At 42.8% G+C, this 18,114-nt stretch overlaps 1 protein-coding gene and 1 pseudogene across 5 annotated transcripts in view; one reads left to right on the plus strand and one right to left on the minus strand.

Annotated features, from left to right (window-relative positions):
- Positions 1-18,114, plus strand: part of ELMO1 (engulfment and cell motility 1) — a 594,699-nt gene that overhangs the window by 12,483 nt on the left and 564,102 nt on the right. The window lies entirely within an intron of this gene.
- On the minus strand, positions 17,030-17,169 carry LOC116809918 (small nucleolar RNA SNORA51; annotated as a pseudogene).

An 18,114-nucleotide genomic window follows, 5' to 3' on the forward strand; every position in this document is an offset into this window, starting at 1 on the left:
CAGAAACTGCTTCTCCAAATTAGTGCTTTGAAAGTGGTATCTTTTGGTATCCACCTTGACTTCCATTACTATAGTCACAAAAATCACTTGTCTAATGGTTGTATGCAAATCTTTGTTGGACCTGACAAATATACAGTCTTCAGTGTGAAAAATTTCTGGTCACTTTATTTTACCTAGGAGAGTGGTAAACCTGGGTTATTCAGCAGCTGCAGTGTCCGCTATGTAGCAATGCCTCTTTTCTATATATCAGGATTGGTGTGTACCTTGAAATAGAATCTAATGGTAAATATATGTTTAAAGACCCATGGGAAGACTCAGGTAATGAAATACAGATCTACAGTAACTCACTGGAGAGTATGTTCATACCAAAATATCTAGCAGCTTAAAAATGATTTCAAACATGTACCCATTTTACAGATGAGGGAATTCAGGTGTCAGGGAAGCTGGCTGCCCAACTTCACATAGACTCAAAACCATACCCTCTTTTCTGCAGCATACCATATGGTACATACCCCTGCTGCCAAGTTTTCATCACTTTTGCCTCAGTTGAACCTGCTACACTGGATCATTGTGTTGAGTTGAGCTGCTTGGTGAAGGATGGTGAAAGATTTGCTGCCTCAGGAGTGTGTGAAAGAGCGCCGTCGGGGCAGCAAACCATTACCCCAGCTGTGGCTGAGGATGGTAGAGAGAAGAGCGCGTAATAGAGATTCCTTTATATACCCAGTGAGACATCCTTCCACAGTCATAAGTGTTGTCATATAATTATTGTCAACTGGTTTAGGGCCATGTCAAATCTTTTCAAATGTGTTGCTAACAATTCTAGCATGTGCAAGTGTGTAATGAAACAGTCTGAGACTCGGCGTCTGGACCTGGGAATGATAAGACATGCAGATGAGGGTGTCTGAAAATACAAGAAGTTGTGAAAATTCTTGGATTTGTTTTTATCTCAACATATATCTTTAAGACAATTTTTCATGACTAGATCAAAGCAAGGCACAGAGAAATGGCCTAACAGTAGTTTTAATGTTGAGTTTCACCCTTTCGAAATCCGGAAGTTGTATTAGGAATAGTTTGGTCCATCCATTAGAAGTGATAAGTGCTTTGAAGAGTATTGGATCATATGCAGGGGGCGGAAACCACCCTAGGACTTTAGTCCTTGGCTGGGGAGAGACTGCTGCCTTTAACTTTCAGGAAAGGGATCAAAGTATTTTAAATTCTTAATTGCTACTGTGTGCCTGAATTTGTTCCAGCATTTGATTTGGAAATACTCTTTATTTTTCTTCTTTTTCTTTTTCAAAGCTAGACAAGTGAAGCAGTGGGAGTGGAGAAGGAACAAAGAAATCTGTAAATGATTATGATCAATTAGTTGTAAACACCTCGGCACTTGGACCAAACGGAAATATTCATTTGTTAATTCACAAATATTTATTGAGCACCTGCTGTGTACCATGTGGTGTACTAGGTGATCCGTAAACAATGGCGAGCCTCCTTCCGAGAGAAAAATAGGCCTGTTGTTGATTTCATGGGCTGAGCTACTTATACACTAGAGGAGGAAGTATGCATTGGTCAAAGGATCACACAAATAAGTGTGATGTTTAAACTCTGCTAAGGGCTGTTGAAGGGGGAAGTTACTGATGCTGGGGGCACCTACAACAGGGAAATTAATGTAGTCAGGGAGGTCAGGGAGGAGAGTGAAAGAATTTTCTTGGGTACAGACAACTAGCACGTGAAGGCTGTGTAAAAGGCTGACCTTGGGTGTTGCAGGAACTGGGGAGCAGAGTGCCTGAGGCAGGGAGCACTCCAGCCGTGGATTAGACTGGAGAGGAGGCCTGATTGGGATCATGGGGCTGAGTTTTTATCAAAAGGGCAAAGGGAAGTGACTGAAGAGTTTTACCCAAGGGAGTGACGTGATCAGATTTATGCTTTGAAAAGATCCTTCTGGCTTCAATGTGGAAATTTTACATCATTTAAAATTGGTCACAGTGTGACTGTACAATCACTCCTGTTAGAATCTAACCATTTCTAAGGCCGGGCGCGGTGGCTCACGCTTGTAATCCCAGCACTTTGGGAGGCCGAGGCGGGCGGATCACGAGGTCAGGAGATCGAGACCACAGTGAAACCCCGTCTCTACTAAAAATACAAAAAAAAATTAGCCGGGCGTGGTGGCGGGCGCCTGTAGTCCCAGCTACTCGGAGAGGCTGAGGCAGGAGAATGGCGTGAACCCGGGAGGCAGAGCTTGCAGTGAGCCGAGATTGCGCCACTGCACTCCAGCCTGGGTGACAGAGCGAGACTCCGTCTCAAAAAAAAAAAAAAAGAATCTAACCATTTCTAAAAGAATCAATTTAGCCACTAGTGTCTTCTTTAAATTTTAAACAGCAATTTAAAGGAGTGATTTAGCATGGGTAATGCAACCACTTAGGAATGATGAAGTACCTAGTTCTGTGGTTCTCAGACTTCAGAATGCTTAAGAATCACTGGGGACCCAGGAAACAGCATTTTTAGCAGCCTCTCAGGTGATGCAAGTGCACGTGGCCCCAGACTTCACTTTTCTCTTCTTTCAAGAAGCGTCATCCTAGAAAGTGGTGAGTAAAAAGAAATTATAAACCTCAAGGTACCACCTAACCAGGCAGCCAGAAGAGGATGGAACCTCCTTATCACCCAGGTTTGAACCTGGATCTGTTCTCCCAATACTGGGGGGATTTTCTTCCAGTGCATCTGAAATGGATTCTAAATCCTTTGAGTTACTTTTTTCATTTATTTTCGAATCCTTTCATATGCAGCTGTTTTCTCAGATCTGTGGCTCACTCTCTGTGTGTCTCTGATACTTTACTTTTCATCTTTGTCGCCGTTTGATAAAAATCTTGTTCCATAAGTCCCAGATGAGGTTCGGGGGCAGGCAGGGGTTCTGAGTGGGTGGGTTAGCCTGGCCTGATGAGGAGGGGAGATGAGAAGCCCCTCTGTAGATTTTACTTATTTTGCCCCTGCAGCAGGAGACAGGGCATGTACGGGGAGAGACTAGTTCATAACTGCCAAAATAGGGAATTGTTTTCAGAGACATAAAGACTCAGAGACACCAGGAGAATTCGTTTTTGGGGGGCTTTCCTTGAGGCACCCTGCTCCCTGGGGCCTGTCTTCAAATATTGCTCAGAAGCCAGCAGTGAGGGATAAGGTGGGCTCATGTTTCTTCCCTTGCAAGTGAGCATAAGACCCCAGAATTCCTAATCAGGTGAAATCGGGTTGAAGTGAATATTAAGGGGAAACACCAAGCAAAAGAGAAGTCATGCCAGAGGTGTCTGGCAGTTTGGTGGGCCGAGAGAGAGAGGCCCCTGGCTTCCTTTGTGAGTGAAGTGCCTGGACCCCATGATATGTGTGGATGGTCACCTCCTCTGAGAACCTTCCGTGACTTCTGGCATTTGCTCCTTGGACACGTGAAGTGCTTCCCTGTGCTGGCGTTGATCGTGCTGTTTCACACTCTGTTTCATGTCCTTCTCCCTCAGTAGCCTGGAGGGCTTACAGCAGGTGTTCCCAGGCTGAGCCCATAAGAAGTACTCAGTAAATGTCTGTAGACAGAAGCACTATTTTCCATGTATGTGAGCACTGCGTCCTTTTAACAGTCCTTTAAAATTGTTCCTTCGTCTTTGAGTAAGGGCCCTGGGGATATTCTATTTAGGGATGCCTGGCATGTAACTCTCGCTGTCCTCAATTTTGCTGAAGACCCAAGGTCACTGATTAAGGAGCCTCTGGGTGTTGGGGAGGCACATGGCCGTGCAATGCCCTAACCCTAGGAGGCAATAGTTACTGCCTTAGTGTCATTCCACTGTGCCAAAATCCGCTCTAGATATAACGAGCATTACAGAAGAAGAAACCAACATTTTGTCATTGCATTACTCTCTGCAGAAGTATTCTTACTTGCTTGTCTACTTATAATTCTCTCCTAGTCACCCAAGAGCCTACAGGGCATAGACATTTGAAGACCATAACTGGAAAGAACATAGAAAACGTTTCTTGGCTTTTTGTCCCTTCATCCACGGTTCAGCCAGTGTTGAATTTGAAGCGTCTGTTTTTTCCTCCCTCCCTCCCCAGTGCCTGTGGGTGACGAGGCATCTGTGATACACATTGGGGGTTGGGATTTTTTACCACATGTGTGGTTGCCCACATTTCATTTATTACATTCTGAGAGCACCGTGGCCTTGATAATATACGTTTCTAGAGTATAATTGCATATTATTTTTCTAGCAGTTATCAGGGGTTTCAGCTAGCAATTGAAACTTGATAGTGTCTTGGCTCTTCATCTCTGGAACAATTTATCCTGATGTTCAAGTGCAGAGCTGAGCCCATTTCTTATAAGCCAAGCAGCACACACATGGTAAACCCCCAACTTAAGTGTTCTCGTTCACTCTGGAAATGGAGCACATTCAGGGCTTTGGAACCACATTCTCAGACCTTTCACATCCCCTTTCTCCCTCAGTACAAGTACAATAACCAAACAACTCCTTGCTTCCCCAGTGTGGAGAACCTGGCAGTTGCTGAGCATACCTATTCCAATTATTCATTCCAGAACTTAAGAAATGTCCATAGGATGAGGTGTGGGACCCACTGGGCCCACTGTGAGGTGGACCTGAACTAAAACTTCATAGATCAGGCCAGGTGCGGTGGCTCACACCTGTAATCCCAACACTTTGGGAGGCTGAGGTGGGTGAATCACCTGAGGTCAAGAGTTCGAGACCAACCTGACCAACATGGAGAAATCCCGTCTCTACTAAAAATACAAAATTAGCCAGGCGTGGTGGCATATGCCTGTAATCGTAGATACTCGGGAGGCTGAGGCAGGAGAATCGCTTGAGGCTGAGAGACGGAGGCTGTGGTGAGCCTAGATCACACCATTGCACTCCAGCCTGGGCAACAAGAGCGAAACCCCGTGTCAAAAAACAAAAAACAAACAAACAAACAAAAAAACAAAGAAACTTCATAGATCACCTGGCCTCCATAAGTCCCTACTACCTGAGGCCACAGTGATGTTTTCAGTATTCTGGAATTAGTGTTAGTTCAGAGCCATTGTGCATTACTTCCCAAAACATCTCATTATTCCTTTTTCCCCAGTGCGCAGTTACCCTGGTAAAAGGTTCTACATAGGTCTTCTTGGGGAAGGCTGGGAGAAAGATTAACAGAATATATTTCTGGCAGTGTACCAGGGTCCTATTTCAAAGGGACCCAGCCTTCCTTTCATTCTAGTTGAGCCAGTGTAAACTCACTGTAAACTGACTCTCAAGTCTGAGGATTGGTTGAGGGACCATGACTATTTTTATTATTCAGATTAGACTTTTGTTCACTTGACCTAGAACTTTTCCACTTATACACATCATGTAGAAATTTAGTAGGCTTCTCATCTATTCCCACTTTTAGAGACACTATGATCATCCAGCCAACAGTATAGCCCTGTGCAAGTTAGACTATTCTTTTTTAAATTAATTAATTTTTTTTTTTTTTTAGAGACAGGGTCTTGCTCTGTCACCCAGGCTGGAGTACAGTGGCATAGTCATAACTCACTGCAGCCTTGAACTCCTGGGCTCAGGCCATCCTCTCACCTCAGCCTCCTGAGTAACTAGTACTATAGACATGCACCACCATGCCCGGCTAATCTTTTTATTTTCTGTAGAGATGGGGTCTTGCTATGTTGCCCATGCTGGTCTCAAACTCCTGGCCTCAAGTTAGCCTCCTGCTTTGGCCTCCCAAAGCACTGGAATTACTGGAAGGAGCCACTGCACCTGGCCAAGGTAGACTATTCTGATTGCTGTGTTGACCTTGCTGTCCATTAAGGTAACTATGCCACACTAGAAAGTGCTCAATCAGGCTTTGTGCCTGTTGCGAGGCTTGGTCCCATTTGTTCACTTAGACACTTCCCTGAGCTGCCTTGTGGGATCCAGACCTACACAGACCCAGGTTGAAATTAATCACCACCCACTTGCTCTGTGACTTAGGGGAAATTTATTAAGTTCTCATAGCTTCTGTTTCCTCTTATATAGATGGAAATGATGCCAGTGTGTGGTTGTCAAGATAAAATGAAAAAATATAATCAACGAACAGCAGAGTTCTTCGGCCTCGGCCGGCACACAGTAGATGTGAGAGGATGTATGAGTTTTGAACCTCTTCTCCAAAATTCTGTGGCCAGAGGCCATCACTGGTTGAAAGGGATGGAATTAGGAGACACAGGTGAGCTCATAGATGCAAAGAAATTTCACAGCATTTTCTGTCGTTTGCATTAAGACTTAAATTTCAAGTTTGCTGTGTTTTTCAGTATTGCAATTTGATTTCTGGATTTTGTTTTTTTGTCGATTCAGAGAAAATAAGGTCTGTTTGGGAGAAGCGACCTTTTTTATACTTCCCATAGCCTCTGAGGAGTGCCTTTTGTGAGCCCTATTTGTGGACTTCATTCATTAACTCATTCTTTGAGCACTTGAGGCCAGGAAATCACGATACATGTGGAGTGCCTTTGCCCTCTGCAGGGGAAGATAAGGTCGCAATGGGCACAGCTGTAATGCGTGGCTGATACTCTCATGCAGGCAGAAACCCAGGTGGGGATGGCAGAAGAGGCCTGTGTCCTGTTGGCCAAAGATGTGCTTCATGGAAAATGATGTTCCTGGTGGAGCTGTTCGGGGACTGGTGGTCCAGACATTGAATTTGGAATCAAGAGGCCAGAGCCCTATTCTTGGGGCTGAACCTGACTATCATCTGTGCTCTCCCTCAATGCCAAATTTTTCTCAGCTATTTATAAATGTGGAGGGAGGGTGCTAGGTGTGATTGATGGATCCTGAACACAAATCTGTAGGTCAGTCAGCTGCATTCAGAATCATCTCAGCAGCTTGCAAAAACTAGAATCTGGGATCTCATCACTAGAAATTCTGATTCTGGAGTAATTTCCTAAAATCTCTATTTATACAAAGACTCTGCACCAGGTAATTGTATCTGAAGCCCTCTTAGGGATGCCCTGAATGTCTTCTTTGTTCCTCTTCCCTCTAGTTCCATTCCTCATCCTTCACATCCCAATGCCATCTTAAATGTCTCTTCAGAAAACCTTCTTGGCCTCTAACTGAGCGGCCCTCCATAGAGGATTATTAGTTCATGCCTCTGTGCAAGGAAGAAAAACAAAAACAAAATGCATCAGTTCATTCACTCTCCCATCTCCCCTGCTGGCCTGAGAGCACCTGAACATAGTGATGGTACTGTAGCCAGTCATCTGTGCATCCTCTGTGCTCTGCCCCCTGCCTGGTGTGTAGAATATGCCCAGCAGGGGATTTTCAGAGCTGACCAGATGAGAGAGTGGTGAAACTGAAGATCAGCCCTTTTCCCTGCCTGTTAGCACCTCTAGGAAAGATTTAAGAGATGTTTCAAACAAATCACTCCAGCGTATTTGGGATTGCTCATTGTGATGCCTGATCTGTGCCAGCCTCTTCCTACCACATCTATGACTGTTACAGGGGTAACTATTCCATCCCTTAGTCTGCAGCACCCAGAATGGATGTGGAATCACTGAAGGAGGTGAGTGGGGAAGAAGACAAGTTGGATCCTGACAGTTTAAACCCAGGGGTTTTGCAAATCCATCTCTTAGTCTGCAGTACCCAGAATGGATGTGGAATCACTGAAGGAGGTGAGTTGGAAAGAAGACAAGTTGGATCCTGACAGTTTAAACCCAGGTGTTTGGCAAATCCTTCCAAAATATCACTTGGCTTTTCCTCTCTATACCTCCTTCCTTGCCCAGTTGGAAAAAAATAAAAACAACGACAACAACCTGCAGTACGTGTGCCCACATCCTCCTCTGGATGAAATAGAGTTGCACAGAGAAAAGGAAAGTTGATTTCCTAGTTGTTCTCCCACACATGGAGTTCTGGGTGGCACCATCCCACACTATTTGCATCACGGAGCTACACACTCTGCCAAGACTGCATCTTAAATTTAAACACATTTTGATGAAAATAGAGAAAGGCTGAGGAAGAAAGGTTAGCACTTCCCCATAAGAGGTGCGTAAGCACTATACATCGTATGTTTTTCTTCTGGCTCTTGGATTAAGGACAGAATGTTAATTAAAAAGTAAAAAGCTGATCTTCTGAGCAGCAATTAATTTCAGGATTGCTCGTCTTTCATCTGTTGGGTCTTTGCATTTCTGAAGACGTGGTGGAAAATATTTCCTAGGGGTCTTTCTAATACACATTTTCATTTGATTGTTTTGATCTTTAGGCTACATGTTGACTTAAAAAAGAACCAATATTACAAAAAGAAATGTCATTCCAAGGTTCTGGATTCTGATCATCGCTCTGGTGACACAGATGAGATTGGCTCCAGGCATATACACACTGGTTAGCTGGTTCTGCCCAATCCCTGTCTGGAGTTGAATGTTCCATTTAGTTAAGACTGCCAAGCAGCAACATAACTGGATTCATTAGCTTGAGTTCTGAAAGCTCCTTTTAAAAGTTGTTTTTATATTGATACTACTTTAATATTTAGGGACAGGCTGCACCATTTTCTAGGTGCCAAAAGTTATCACTCAGTTTTGTTTTATTAGGTGCTATTTTAGATTCAAAAATATTTTATTTTTTATGAACTGTTTTGTGCCTTTGGCCTAGTTCTCTTTTCACTGGGATATGTGTCCTAAGAGGATGAGGTTTATGATATTAATAATACCTGCATTATTAATTCCTATCAAATGAAACCAGCTGTCTCTGTTCCCCTCCAACATGTGTGTGTGCACACACAGACACACACACACACACACACACACCCCAAGCATACATCCTTCATGTAGATAAAAAGATAAAATGCCTTTGGGGTATCTGTGGGGATAACTTATTTTTCTCCCCTATTGATCAGAATGCATGGAGGCCTGGGAAACTCTGCTGGAGTACCCAAAGCCTCCAAGCTGGCAGACTTGAGCACTATTGTCTTTATTGCTTCTTTTAGCAGGATTTTCCTGGGGATGGTGAATGTGCCATAAAGTAGGGCCCACAGGCCTTGCAGAAATGGAAGATCATGCCATTCACAGAAGAAATGAGCTGTCAGCTCCCTTCTCCTCTTACTATAATTTGCTACAGCCTGGAAATGAATAAGTGACAGCTATTAAAAGGGCTTAGGAATAATTGCAGTTAAAAGCAAAAATAACGATATTATCCACTGCCACTTAGGCTCACTTTTACTTTTGAAAATGCTTAATGTTTGGAGTCCATAAAATGTTCGCAGAATCTCATCCTGAGTCATTTTATTTATGACTAATCTAAAATATTTTTATAGATCTTCAGCCATCCCATAATGGTGTTGGTTTTGGTGGCATCTGAAGGAGGGTGATATTCCTATCAGAGTGATCTGTGACACGTTTCAGTGTTGGTCACTTCTGACCCGGGCTGAGGTGACAGGATTATTCCATGCAGAGCTGCAAGAGTTCTACGGCAGGTGTTTTTCCTGGAGGAAGAGCAATGGCTTTTTGTAAATTTTAGTTTTAGAATTTGAAAAAGTCTTAGCCTGAAACATATCTTTAAAAATGCCTCCTCATATCTCAGCTAATGTAGCACATCACAGAGATGTCACTGTATTCTGGAAGTTGATGTCATTCTTTCTTTGGAAAGCCGTAGAGTCATCTCCGCACCTTCTGTGATCTCTGATGTTCAGATGTTTAGCTTAGAAACTAGATTTGAATCTAGTTTCTAAAGAAGACCCCCTTGTGGTCTGAACTACTGTATTGCCTTAGGGGGCTCAGGTTAGTGTTTGCAAAGGTTAGTTTGTGATTTTTTTTTTTTTTCAGGAAAAAGATGTAGAATCTTTTTAGCAGAAGGATCTTGGATAAAAATCCTGAGTAAATGTTTCTCAGTGTGTGGCATTGAAAATGAGTTAGGTATAATGCTGGCTTTTAAGAAGTATTTAAATAGTTTTTTATTCATTTTCATATGTCTTGGAAAAAGAATAACAAGGACATCAAACCTGTGATTTCCTAGATGTCCTTGTTTAGGATGAGACTAACATGCAATAATTGTCAGAGAAATACTGAGTAAAATAGGGCTGGGAAATGGTCTTTGAAGAACTAGAGTTTGGGAAACACTGATGTAAGCCAAAACCTAGATTTTGTCTGTGCCACTTCTGAGGCGAGACAAGGACTGACTTGCCAAAGTTTACCTGTTGGTGACCTTGAAACTGGAATCCAAACGAGATGCTGATATGTTTGTGAATAATAACAAGGAGAGCTGACCTTTATGGAGCGTCTCCTGTGAGTGGTACCAAGTGATTTATATATGTTATCTCATTTAGTTCTCACTACAGGCCTTTTTTGAATTAATTACTACTAGTATTTTATTTTATAGCAAACACAGGATGGGTGTGGTAGCTCACACCTGTAACCCAGCACTTTGAGAAGCCAAGTAGGGCGGATCGCCTGAGGTCAGGAGTTCGAGACCAGCCTGGCCAACTTGGTGAAACCCTGTCTCTACTAAAAATACAAAAATTAGCTGAGCTTGGTGGTGGGCATCTGTAATCCCAGCTACTTCAGAGGCTGACGCAGGAGAATCGCTTGAGCCCTGGAAGCGGAGGTTGCAGTGACCCAAGATTGTGCCACTGCACTCCAGCCTGAGTGACAGAATGAGACTCCATCTCAGTAAAAAAAAAAAAAAAAAAAAAAGAGAGAGAGAGAGAGAGAACTCTAAGTTTAGAGAGGTTGAGTAACTTGTCCAGGGCCATAAAGCCAGAAAGAGCTGAGATGAAGGAGGGACCACACCTCTGTCCATCTTAGCTCCCTGAGAATAGTTGACATCAAAGAAGATGTTGAAGAATGGATCCTCTTGTTGGTGTTAAACTGCTACACATGAGGGTCCAGAGCCTTGTTCTGGAGACTTGCAAACGATGATTTTTATAGCCTCATTGGAGTGGGGGACTCTGCCTAGGACATCCCCTGAGAAGTTCTTAGTATATCATCATATTATAGATGGAGAAGACTCAGGTAGAAATCAGCTTTCTTCTGTAATATTGATGGTTTTCACACTCACTTAGCCACAGGTTCCCTTTTTCTCCAATAAAACCCATGACATTTTGCAGAACCAATACTCTGTGGAGCACCTATTTGGGGAATCTAACATTTTAAACTCATTTTACACATGGGAAATCTGAGGTATGTGATTACTTGTCCAAAGCCAAAACTAGCTGTTGGAAGAGCTTATGTCATTAATTAATTTATTGATTCAACAGATAGACATCCAGTGCCTCCTATGTGCCAAGCATGCTGGGAATTGGTGGCACAACATTGAACCAGTGGGCAAGACACAGATATAAGGAGACACATGTAAATAATTTTGGATAGCAATCACGATGGACTGAATGTTTGTGCCCACACCCCAACCCCTCCAAATTCTTATGTTGAAATCCTCATACCTAATATGATGGTATTAGAAAGTGGGGTCTTTGGGAGGGTCTTAGGTCCTGAGGGTGGAGCCCTCTGGCATTAGTGCCCTTATAAAAAGGACCCAAGAGAGCTCTCTGCTGCCCTTTCTGCCACGTGAGACATAACGGGAAGTTGGCAGTCCACAGCCCAGAAGAGTGCCCTCACCAGAACCCAACCCTGCTGGCACCCTGATCTCACATTTTCAGCCTCTAGAACTATGAGAAGTAAATTTCTGTGTTGATAAGCCACCTAGTCTATGGTACTTTGTTAGAGCATCCTGAATTGACTAAGAAAACCATAAATCTATGAAGACTGGAAACCCTAGCATTTCCTGGGTCTTCTCAAGGCAGAGGGCTTGCCTTTTTCATCTTTCATCTTTGTTTTCCCAGTTTCTAGTATGAGGCAGTGATAACACAGCCACAGTAAATATTCGTTGAATAAGCTGTTGATGGATTGGAATCTTTCCCATTCTATAACAAAATGGTTTATTATTATTATTATTAAAAATATATAATAATTATTAGTTTTGGTGTGTGTTACTCTTTGGGAAGTTTAAAACAAAATGTTCCAAGCAGTCCCCAGATTGAAATAGTTCTCTTGGTCACCCTTGCTAAGAAACCCAGTTCTGAACAGTACTGACCTTGAACACTCATTACAGGACAGATTACTTGTGAAATGAGTAATGTTTGAAAATCATCTCTGTAGGTTTTTCGGCATTGCTAAATTGTGTCATTGGTTGGAATTTTCAGATCACAACCATATTTTGATTCCCAGGCTTTTGGCCATTTTGCTATTGTGCCAGAATCTCTAAGGCCTAGCCCAACTGCTAATATTGACAAATTCTTGAGGAGTATGTATGGTTTGTTCAGATATAAAACGGATAGGACTCAGAATCTTATCAGCTCATACCTGTGGGTATGGCGCAATCCATCCATCTAGCAATTTTCTAAACTATGTAGCCTACTGTGGGATACTGAATCCCTGCCCATGAGTACTGAGAAGGACTCATGGAAGGATGATAGCTTTCTTTGCATTATTTGCTTCTAGCGTAGGAAAACTGGCTAATGTTCATACAGTATGAGAAGTTTTTAGTCCACTGGACTGGAGATTCAGAGCTGCCCAGGTGGTCAGTGCTGGCAGGAAAAGGTAAAGAAGATCAAAGCATATGGCTTTTCTACTTGCCTATCTTTTTCTTGAAAGAATTTGTGGCTGATGAAGACCATTTTGCTCTGGAGGAAATGATGATCTGTTGGTGGCATGCTCCTGGCCTCTTAGTTTGTTTTGTTGTCCTGGGAAGTGGGCAAGTGCCCCACTGGACCTTGATCTGCATTCCACAGGGGACTCCCTGCTTTAGAGGGACCCCTACCCATGAGGTCCAAGGATGACCACCCAGCGTAGCCTCCAGCAAGTACTCACACACACTTCATCCAGAGCAGATCATTTAGTTTAAGGGAAGGGCATCATCACTTTCAGAGATGGGTGTTTTAGTGATTAGAAATGCGGCTTCTCTGGTAGAGGGCATTTATTTTTTAAAAAAGAGAAAGGGTAATGAATTGGACACTACCTGTCAAATTCTTTGCTAGGTTTCTTATGGAAACCTAAGTTTTCCCAAGGCGATATTTCCCTGAGAAGAAATTGATTTTGGTATGATCCATAAAGCCATGTAGAGTGAAATAAACTATTGGCAGAAAAGAGACAAACACATATATAAAAAAATAGGAATCAATGTTTCAAAAATGAAATACAGTAGAATACTGTGAGGTGTTTGTTTGTTTGTTTGTTTGTTTGTTTTCTTTGAGACAGGGTCTGGCTCTGTCACCCGGGCTGAAGTGCAGTGGCACGATCTCAGCTCACTGCAACCTCTGCTTCCTGGGTTCAAGCGATTCTCCTGCCTCAGCCTCCCGAGTAGCTGGGATTACAGGCACCCACCACTGCACCTGGCTAATTTTTGTATTTTTAGTAGAGACGGGCTTTCAACATGTTGGCCAGGCTGGTCTCAAACTCCTGACCTCAGGTGATCCTCCCAGCTTGGCCTCCCAAAGTGCCGGGGTTACAGGTGTGAGCCACCGCGCCCAGCCAACTGTGAGTTTTATTTAGCCTCAGGAGTATCTTTAGACATTAGGTAAAGAGACACAGGCTTAATCATATCTGTAGTTTACTGCAGGTTATAAGATGAATGTCTGATGAAATTATGACATATGTTACTGAAGGGAAATGGTACCATGTTTTTCCCAATATATTTTAGGGTGATAACCTGTAACACAGAAGACATTGGTGCCTCACTAAGAGCATGGCACCAGGAGCCTGAAGGAGTGGGACCTGAATCCCATTTTCTTGGTTTACCAGATATGAAAATTTAAACAAGTTATGTAATGCCTTTGAATCTCAGTTCCCCATCTGTAAAATGGGGGTAACAATACAGACCTCTAGAGTTTGCTGTGCAGACTTAACAGGCTTGGCTCATGGGATGTGGCCAATAAATGGTAGCTTTTGTCATGAACTCTAGGTAGAAAAGTATCTACATGGTTTTCCCCAAGCCCAGAGAGTCTGAAATGGCCTTTGGGGGTATCTTCAGATGTCATGACTTCATTTAGTGTGGCATCATGCTTGTCTGATTTTTAGATTTCCAAAGAAGTCTTGTAGTGCATCATTACTAGAAAACATTTTGGAGTTTACACAATCAGTAAATGAATTTTAAAACCTTTTTTTTTTCTAAATAGGAAGGCAAGTGTTGCCTGCTTCATCTATCTACTTGTAGACCTGTTTAAGTGTTTTAAAATCCATCAAAACATTTAAAATTATGAAAGCCATTTGCTTCATGACTAAACAAAATTCCCTAAAAGTCTTGTATACTCCTGCGAACAGCTGAATCCTCTAAGAGAAGCAGGAAAACCACACGAGCTTCTCTATTAATGTTGCTGATGTGTTGTGACTTGTACCAGGTCCCTTAGGCCAAAGTGAAGCACAGATTTTTTTGGGGAAAAAAAGCTGATGAATTAAGCCAATAACTCCGACCTCTTGGCCTGAGAAATGTAAATTCTTTTTCTAAACTCACAGAAATAAGACTCTTCCAGGGCTGGAAAAGACTTTGATGAATAATGCAGGCTCATTTCCCCATTGAATTTATTCCCCGATGCTATGCATATAATGGGTAATCAATAAATATTGTTTGCCCGCTTTGTGTAGCTGTTTCAAATTGGGATGAGGATGAGTCTGTGGTGTTGAAATAGAGGAAAGCTAATTTTCTTATCTTGGGATAGGCTTTAATCTTGTTAGCCAGATGTTCTAAGCATGAGAGCTAACCAGTCAGACGAGACCACAAATATCTCAGTTGCACAATGCAATTGGCTTGGGAACTGCATTCTTTAAAGGTCATCCTTTGTATGGGGACAGAGGCACCCCTTGTCTACATTTTGGGAGGATAGGTTGGCTTCCTGGTCCCACTCAGGTCAGAAACACCACTGCCCATCACTTTTGGCCCCAGCTTCTTGTGGGTCAGCCCCACTGCATTGTAAACTCCAAGCAGAGGGGCCAGTTTTGACCAATGAAAACGGTTAACCCTTTTGGCCAGCCCTCTTCTGCTGAAGTCTATAATGCATGGCTGTTTTTATCCCTGTCTGTTGGAAGAATATTCAAAAATCCATTGCAATCTCGTTTTGATAAAGCCTTTAATTTTCCACGCCTTCCTTTTGCAACTTCATCCATTTGCTGCATATTCAGCCCCTAAGAATCCAGGGATGAATTGATGTGCTGGCTTCAAAACAGCCCGGCATTTAGAAGTTTTGATTATATTCGAGAATCTCCAGGCTTGACTGTTCTTAGCTTTGATATCATGAGGACTATCCTCACAGGGAAAGATTTATAGCATCTGGGGTGAGAACTTTAATTGTGGCCCAAAGGAACTTGTGATATTTTGATAAGGTGCTTGAGGAGGTTGTTGGATATAGAGCAGAATGTATTTCGGAAAGGTGCAAGCAATTTTGAGCCCTTCTGGCTGATCATTGCAAAATGGGTGAGCACTGGGAGATCAGAAAATATGTGGTGGGCAAGGTAGAAAGAACGTCAAACTGGATGAAATAAGAAAACAGGGGAGAAAGCTATTTGAGAGGAAACTTGGCATATACTTAGTATTTGTGTCTGTTTTTCTCTTGAAATGGGCTGATGTGTTGGCAGAGGCTTCTGGCTGTTGTCAGAGATGTGAACATCTGTGCTCCTTTGCGGAAAACTCAGGATTCTAAAGTGTTTGGTGGAAATTGTTTAACTCTGCCACTTGCTCCATCTCCTCATTAGGAAGAGCTTAGTCTGTACTGCTCAAAGTGTGCTTTTAAGAGGAAGATGTGGCTTAAATTCTGGGCTTCACTTTTACATACTGCTTGGCAGAAGCAGGTTTGCAGCAGTGAAATCTGAGGCCATCAGACACAAGTGTGCACACTTGGTGTAAATCAGTTTGCTTGCTTGGGTTGGAAGTAAGAATGAAAGATGCCAAATTAGTAAGGCAGTTGTGATACAGGCATCCAAAGAGAGCCAGCAAGATGGACAGGTCATGTGTGGCTAAGTTTTGGAAGGCTTTGCTTTAGTCACTGTAGTTAATGCTAAAAGCTGTTATAAATGACCCCAAAATATCAGTGACAATACAATAAGAGTGAAGTATTTCATCACTTTAAACTGCATTCTCCTATTCCCCTAATTAATTCTGCTGTTCACCAAGTCCTCTAACAAAGTGGTCAGTGGAGTTACACAGGGCATCAGTGTCTAGCCAGCATGTCACCTTCCTTTAGCCAGAACCTAATCCCAGCTGTGGCGCATGCAGGAAAGGCCGGGCAATGTAGTTTAGCTGTGTGTTTGTGGAAAGTGTCACTGGTTTATCGAACACAGCCTTGAATGTTCTTCCTAGACAGTGATGGATCCATCCACATTTTGTGGAGCCCCCTTTATGAAAATAACACAAAATTAGGCACAAAAGTGAATGGTTTATTTAGAATGAGAATGGGCAGGGCTCAGTCAAGTGGAAGGCTCTGAAGATTACGGTTTCTTAGCTTCATGGTAATGTATCTCTACTCCTAATGTCCAAATATAAAATGTGTTTTTCCCCTTCTTACTACCTAATAAAACCATCTTTGCTAGGTGCCCCCGTGGAGCACTTTGTGCTGTTGAAGTGTGCCAGGGCAGCTATTCTCACATTGCCCTTGGAGTGAACAGTACTGCAGCCTTGCTGGGAGGTAGTTTGACTATCGGTACTGAGAGCACAAGACTCGTCCTGTGCTTTGACTCAGGGGCCTTACCTCTCAGCCTCTGAAAGCCCCCAATGATTTGTATTAGGTACGTGTAAATTATGAAAACATCCTCATCCTCCAAAGGCCGGTAAATGGTTGAATTATATCACCATGCAATGGAATATTGCAGCAATTACAAATGATGATAGGATGTTTTGTGCAAGGGAAAATGCATATAAGTGAAAGAAAACAGCATGATGTGAAATAGTGTGAACTCAGTTATGTAAAAATAAGTAAACTAAAAATTACTGAAATAAACGATATGAAAATATTGCCACTGGTCATCTCTGGATGATACACATATGACCAAACTTTATTCATCTTTATAGTACTTTTTTCTTCAGCTCCATTTCCCTGCATTTACAATACAGACCAGGCACACACACAGGGCCTGGGCTGAGGTGCACATGGTATAGGTTTACTCTGCTTCCTCTTTCTCTGCTTCAGTCAGTGTAAGAAGACAGCCTTGGTAAGCACCAGGAGGCCTCATCTTTATAGTTTTCTGCATCTAGCAAATTGTATACAATTATTTAAATAGTGATAGTTCTGACACCTCTATGTAAATGGCAATATTGCAGCCTTAATTTGCCCTAACATTTTACTGTTTCCAAAGTGTTATCACATATTGTCATATCTAATTTTACAACAACTCTGAGAGGACAACAAAGAAAAAAAATCATACATTTTTAGTAGAAAACAGATTAAACAAAACAAACCCATCCAATCACAAACAGCCCATGAATATATTGACATTTCCAGATAGCATCTCCATCTTCTTCCTCCTGTTCCCCTAATTAATTCTGCTGTTCGCCAAGTACCCTAACAAAGGTAAAAAATACTACTCTCTTCTCAATTAGCATAGCCTTCTATTTAGATTTTTAATTACAAATATTTTAAGAGTATTATTTTGGGTTTTCTCCGAGCTTGGAAACCTAGCCTTGTTCTACCAGAAAATGCTTTCTGCATTTCAGCTAAGGCATTTAGAAGTCCACATTGGGTCAGAGCCTGCCTGCATCCTGAGCGGCTGTTTCTGTTCTCCCTGCCAGCATCCTCCTCTGCGGGTTCAGCCCTGGGGGTTAGGGATGGGGTTGTTGGGAGAGTCTCTAGGACCCTGGGACCCAACACTGGAGAGATCCCAATCACGATGGGTGCTCTTCTTCCCTCCACTCATGTTCCGTAGCTGCTTAGTCTTGTTGCAAGTGCCCGAATCCTAGCCTCTGCAGCACCCCAAGAGCTGGGCACTTGACTCTTACTGTCCCCATCTCGCCTCACTGCCCCTTCACTGCAGAAGCTGCAGTTTGCCTCCTGCGCTTAACCTGATGACTGACACCTCCTTATAATACCTGCAGGATGACTTCTCTGATTCTGCCTGCCCGCATCTGTGTGTTTCTGGATTTTCCATCTCCACGCTTGGCCCTGCCTGAGACTTCT

Source organism: Hylobates moloch, unplaced genomic scaffold (genome assembly GCF_009828535.3).
Source record: "Hylobates moloch isolate HMO894 unplaced genomic scaffold, HMol_V3 SCAFFOLD_1, whole genome shotgun sequence".
In the NCBI taxonomy this organism is placed as follows: domain Eukaryota; kingdom Metazoa; phylum Chordata; class Mammalia; order Primates; family Hylobatidae; genus Hylobates; species Hylobates moloch.